Below are 7,086 nucleotides of genomic sequence, written 5' to 3'. Positions count from 1 at the left end.
TTAAATTTTCTTTCTTTGATTCATTTACATTGCCTGTCCAGCTTCTGAAGGATACGTATGTGTGACTCCCTGCTCTGTCCCTCTATATTACTGTTACTTAATCAAGCTCCTCCACATTAATGGAGGACTGAGTTTCACTGTTTCCTTTTCCACTTCAATTTTGTCATTAAACAGAATGACTTGACCTCCTTGACCTCACAGTTGCTGGACTTTCTCCGTTTCAACCACCTCCATTTTGGCAACCTATTCTTCAGCAACAGAAATGCCACACATTCAAAATGATCAATTTCAACACCTAAGTATTTTGTTTTTGTGGTGGTTTTTGTTTTACTATAACCTCCTATTAGTACAGATGTTTCTGTTTTTATTTCCAAGAAATCTACCATTATTTCCCAACCAGATGGATTTGGAAAACATGAAAGAGGTAACTTTTCATATTCTCCACATCTATCAGCCCGTTTCTGGCTCTACTTTGTTCCCATGGCCCATCAGGTCACTGCATCTCTTGAAAGTATTTTCATTTTTTTGTTGTTGTTGTTCCTTTGTCCTTCTCTCCCACCTGCTCACCAAACTTCATTCCTGGATCAGTCCAACCACTCAGCTTCTCCAGAGTGATGAACACTGCTGGATAAAATCACGCTATAAATTCCTGATCTCCAGTCTCAATGACCCTTAAGTCCTTAAATATCACCCTTTACTATTCCCCTCAATGACTACTTCAAAGAGTTGCCACTCTCCTCAAACTATAGAGTCTATTTTCTCTTGCCTTGCTTTAAGAAGCAACTCTTGCTTTCTACCTGCTGAGAAAATCAAGGCTATCAGATGAGAAAAGTTCCACAGCTTGCTCCTCCACCATCTACAAACTTACTAGATGGCTGTGTCGTTTAACACTTTTGAAAGCACTGCTTTTGCTCATCAACTAAATGTTGTCATTACCCAAAACTCCAATCTCAGCTCTATGCTCTTCTCATATTATACACTCCCCCTTGTGAGCCCATTCACTTAGATAAAACTTCAGCTATTACCTGTAAGCTGCAGCATCCAACCCAGGCCTCTCTTTCAAGCACAAAACCCACCTATCCAAGTATGTCCTGGATATCTCTATTTAGATATTTGAAAGGCATTGTTAATTCCACATGTCTCAAATTGAATTCCTCTCTCTCCAATTCAGACTTGCCTCTGCATTAATGACATCTATATCTACCCACCAGTCTCTCAAGCAAAAGATGTGTGAATCATTTGGAAGATCCATCCTTTTCTTCCTCACCCAAGCCCTATAATTCCAGATTTTAAATGTAAGCAATGCAAGGGAGAAACAGTGAAGACATCACCTTGGCAATAAGAGAAACAAGATCCCCTGTACAACCTGATTGTAGTTTGGCCCTGGGGAATCCTTTCTTTCATAGAGCTCCCACTTGAAATTTCTGAAATGTATATCTGATCGTATCACTTTCCTTCAATGACTCCGCATAAATTTCAGAATAAAGCACTAATTTAGAGCCCAGGCCCTTCCTGAACCAGTCCTTACTGACACTGCTAGCTTAACTTCCTGCCACTCTTCCACGTGCCCTCTATGCATTAGCCATACAAAACTGCTTGCACTTTCCTGAATATATTGCACTGTTTCGTATCTGTACTTTGTCTCACACTGTTCCCTCTGCCTAGAATCAGTCCATATTCCTAATCTTTTTTTTTTTTTTTTTACATTGTCTTCTTGGCTAACTCTTAACCTTTTAAAACTTAACCCAAACATAAGTTCCTCCTAGAAGATTTCCCTAACTCTTGAAGGGAAGCCGAATTTGCCACCCCAAAATGAGACAGGAAGGAAGGGGGTAGGGTACAGCCATTAAATGAATGACCCAATCATTAAGAAGAAGATATGATAAAAACTGCTTAGAATCTACTAGGCCCAAGATGTTAGATGATTTGACTTTTGGTAGACCTTGAGCCTCATTATACGCTCACTGTAAAACATCAGCAAGCTAAATGGTGTGTCCACAGGTGGCATGACAGTTCCAAAGCTGATCATAAAAGGCCAAAAAGTGGGCAGTACCCCAATTACTGGGAATCCCCTCTCCTTCTCCAAAATAGTTGGAATAATTGTCCCACTCATTAGCCTATGAAATTAACCAGCCCATAAAAACCAACCACCCCCACACCTCAAGGAGCTCTCACATTTTGAGATGGACTACATTCTGTCTATGGAAGGTGTAACTCCCAGGGCTAAACTCATTTTCCAAGATTACCCTATACTCTGGGGCCACGACTCTCACCTTCTGAGATGTCCAACACACTGTCTATGGATTGCATATTTCTCACTATAAGCCTGCTTTCACTTTACTATGGCTCACTCTTGAATTCTTTCCTGCACAAAACCAAGAACCCTCACTTGCCAGCCCATCCCAGGGACTCACTCCCTGGGACCTGGAACACCATCCTCCTGGGCCCCATTTTTTCATACAACACAAATATGTCTCTTTATCATAAGGATTGTTTTAGGCTGATTATTTTTAAGAAACAACAGACACCGGAAAAGCTCTGAAAACTGAATAGAAGTTATCCTTTTGTAAGAGGCATTTACATTTATAAGGGAAATCTCCATTTATAAAGAGTATCTCCTCCTCTGACCCAGGAAGAGTAGGATGACTAAATCTTTGGAAATTCTTATCAATAGAAAAGGCAATGACCTAAATCTGCATGACAACCTATTCTTGTTTACTGTGTTTTTCCTTATAGCCTGCTATAACTAGCTCCTCCACCCTCCAACATCTTCTTTGGTCTTTAGGGAGAGATGGTATTTAAGGTGATGGCTTGAGCCATTTGGGGGAGTTTCTCAGTTTCCCTGGGTATCTCCCGTGTATATAAGAGACGTATTTGTTATTAAACTTCTACTTGTTTTTCTCTTGATAATCTTTTTATTACAGAGGGGTCTCAGTCAAGAATCCAGAAGGGTAAAAGGAAAATAACTTTTCCTCCCTTATACTCTCCTTTTTTGCACCCTCATTACTCTATGTATATCTCTATTATAGCATCTTATCATGCTGAGTTATGAACAATGATTTACTTGCCTAATTCTTCTATAGAAAGTAAAGTCCCAAAGGCAGGGATTTATTTATTTATTTATTTATTTAGTCTTTTTGCCTTTTCTAGGGCCGCTTCCTATAGTATATGGAGGTTCCCAGGCTAGGGGTCCAATCGGAGCTGAAGCCGCCGGCCTACCCCAGAGCCAGAGCAACGCAGGATCCGAGCCATGTCTGTGACCTACACCACAGCTCACGGCAATGCCGGATCGTCAACCCACTGAGCAAGGGCAGGGATCGAACCCGCAACCTCATCGTTCCTTGTCGGATTCGTTAACCACTGCGCCACGACGGGAACTCCCCAAAGGCAGGAATTTATTGATTGATACTACTTCTCGATCTCTAGTGTCTACTACATTATTTAGTACATAGTAGATGCTTAATTAATATTTCATAAATAAAAAATGAAGGAACAAATGAATGAAAAGTTAATTAGGGAATAGCACATACTAAAAGTCCATGATGGTATAACTTCTTTTTTACACTAATGTCAAATTTATATCTTAATTACAGACTTTTGTTTCAGTTATGTACCTATGGGAGGTAATTGAGGACTTATAAGAATTTATACTTCTGGTCACCTTTGTGTTACTTTATTGTGAGTTAAGTTAGACTGTACTTTGGATAACTGAAGTGCTGCCTGACTAAATTCTGATGGGTCCTGTTGGGGTAAATAGGCTACATTATGTCACCAAGGATTTCTCTTTCATTTGCCAACCCTCTATTATCTTACAAAGAAAATCTATGCAAACTGTGCCCCAGCCACCATGCCTGCTGGATTCTTTTGCCACCACTCTGTCTGCCTTGCCTCATCTTGTTCATTCTTGCTGCTCTTTACAGCTGCTACTTTAACAGAATGAGCCAAACAGGCTTCCAAATCAAGGTGAGAAAAGTTTCCCAGAGGAGCAAAATAATTGTTAAATTACAAGTTTCACAAATCAAAATCGCTTCTAACCTGACACAAAGCTTCCTTTTATGCCTGGAACAAATGTAAATAGTTGCGTTTCTGCTCCCTACACACTCCCCCCAAACCCTACTTCCAAAATCAACACCTTCTTGCCAAATAGCCTAATTCAGACCTCTCCTTTCCTTTTCAATGAATGGGTCAGGAAGTACACACTGTTCCCTTCCTGCCTGTTCCTAGGCTGGCATGCACTGTCCAATTATGCTATAAGCCCTGCCCAGAATGAGCCTGTGGTATCTGTCTAGGGAAGGAAGTTTACCACTGTTACATAGCCAATAAGGTCTATAATAAAAAGGCCCTGGAGTTCCTGCTGTGGTGCAGTGGGTTAATGGATCTGGCTTTGCCGCAGCTGTGGCGTAGGTCTCCCTGGCTTGGGAACTTCCATATGCCATGAGTGCAGCCATGTTGGGGACATGGTTCGGATCATCAGTGTCGAAAAATGAGACACATGAACACAGGGAGATCTTGACAAGGCTCTTTACTTCTGCAGAAGGGTGCAGGTACGCCAAAAAGTGCGTGCGCCAAAGGATCCTCCCCTATTTATCCCTAATGCAGGTGATTTACCTGTCCCCTTCCCATTGGTCAGGTCAGGGTGCACATTCTTCCTGGTTGACTAATTTGAAACAAATTGTTACTAAGAGAAGAAGGAAAGGGGAGGGGTGGGGGGTCGCCGGAAGGCAAAATCGGAGCAAAATGGAGTAACCAAGATTTCCTTTGATAGAAAAGACATTATGTTACTTTCCACAATTCCCCCCTTTCATTTTTTATCAAATATTCTTTTCTTCAAACTCTTTGAGCATGGTTTGGCTCTCATGCTGTACTGTGTCCATCAGGAGTATATTGGCTTTGTGGGAGGGGGTCCCAGTTGCTTTGTTATGGAAGTTTCTATTAATTTTTGAGTAAGTCCCCTGGCACCAGGAATTATATAACATGCAACTAAGACATGGACACAAACTACAGCAATTTGAGGGGTAAAGATTTAGTCCATTTTTTTTCTTTTTCACCAATTTTCTAAAAGGTCTGTGAAGGGGTCATTAATACCAGAATTCTCTAAAAGCTCATCTGCTAAGGTTATTAATCCGCATAGGGCCTTGGTGATGGTGCTGTCTGGGGCGGTGTTATTGGGAACTAATGTGCAGCACTAGAATCAATCACTACACAGACTCCACCCTTTTCTGCTAGGGTCATGTCTAAAGCAAGTCTATTTTCCCATGCCATTTGACTAGTTGGCCCTAGCTGTTCAGCTATTTCTTTAATGGCATCTCTCGTATAATTAATGAATCTTTGTTGATTGTAAAAGATATAGTTTATCCAATCAACATTTTTATTTATGGTTGCCCACCAAAAGAGAGCAGATTCAAACACGGCAGCTACCTGATTTCTTGTCTTAAATTTGTTTGGAACACCTATTGTGTCAATATAGACCTGGGGGTCAAAGGACCACCACCCCCAGTGGGAGTGATGTCTCGTTTCCTCGGAATTGGCTGAGTTGAGATTGGGGTCTAAGTGCCAGGTTGAAAGGGAGGGCCAATTGCACCAAAGTACGGATGTCACTTTGATATTCCGGAAGGATGCCCATTAGTGGACTCCCACAATACCATCAGACATCTGCCTGGGGCACTTGGAACTGGGATTTATTGTGGGGGTGATGTAGGAGTGGCTTTCACTGCACCTGGTCAGGTTGCCTAAAAAAGTCGCCTTTGCCTCTTGTCATTTTAGACATGAGAAGTTGACATTTTCATTTGGCTGCTGAACAGTTCTCGGGGGCTGACCCGCAAAACTTTTGACCTCAGGGAATAGCAGTGACAAAGTCTGACTGGACTCGTTATTTCAAGCCGTTTTGTCCTGGAAGAGGGCCACCACACATTCAAGACCCTGTGGGTCTGATGACCATCCCAAAGGAAAGGGAACCACTTGGGCCTCTGGCCTCCCTGTGCACAAGCATAATAGCTGTTTTTGTCTAGTGTGTCCACAGAATATTTTATCCATTTTAACTGGGCATTTGTGTCCCCATATCCTGTTCTTATACTCACAGTCAGCCTTCCTCTAAAGTTGAGTTTTTGTTTCCTTCAGTTAATAGGGCAGTGGCAGCTACCGACTGTATGTACTCAGCCATCCTCTGGCGACAGGGTCCAGGAGGCAGGAAAAGAAGGCCACCAGCTGGTGGCTTTCCCCACGTTTCTGTGTGAGAACCCCTAGAGCCATCTCCCAGCCCATGCTTACATCTCAGCCCATGCAAAAATAAAATAAAAATTAAAAAATAAAAGGGCCCTAGACTACACCTCTTGCAACAGAGGTGAACCTCGTCAGCCCACAGTAGGCACAACCTACCTGTCATACACTGACAAATATCCAGTCTAGTGACTCAACCCTTCGAAATGTTCTAGCTTATAATTTCTGCATTACCTTGGGTATGGCCTGCCTTCCTACACTTATTTATGTGCTCCTAACTGTAACACAAGTATTTTCAGAAGGTGTTGCTCTCTGTTTAAAAAAAAAAGTCATTCTGCTGCCAAAACAGTCATGTCTACTATTTCCATAAATCACACGAATATTTTTGCCAGTACTTTTTAAAGCCAGTATATTTATCCACCTGACTCCCCTTTATAATCTTTGATTAGACTACACTGTGATGTTCTTTTGCTCTGAATTATTTAATGCTCCTAAGATTTTAAGAGTTGCATCTGAGCAAAAATTTCCTGTTGACATATCTTCATATTAATACCTTTAAATGATCCTTTTAAACAAATCAAATTTATCACTCTAGTAACCATGAAATTTTTATTTGTGCATTTTCAAATCTCTTTTCCAAAACTTTTTATTTAATCTCTATTCAGATACTATAAATCCTCATGAGTCTTCAACATTCTCAAATATCACCAGTCTCTTCACAAAGCCAATCAATTACATTGAAGCCATAGGGAAACAATTTTTTACAAGCATCTGTAAATATTCTCTCAAATGTTCCTGAATATATTTAGATCGAGATAGATAATTCAGGCTGAAATATGCAGCCTATTAAAGCTCAATGCTTTTCATGTT

This window comes from Sus scrofa, chromosome X (assembly GCF_000003025.6).
Source record: "Sus scrofa isolate TJ Tabasco breed Duroc chromosome X, Sscrofa11.1, whole genome shotgun sequence".
In the NCBI taxonomy this organism is placed as follows: domain Eukaryota; kingdom Metazoa; phylum Chordata; class Mammalia; order Artiodactyla; family Suidae; genus Sus; species Sus scrofa.
This window is presented reverse-complemented; position numbering follows the sequence as displayed.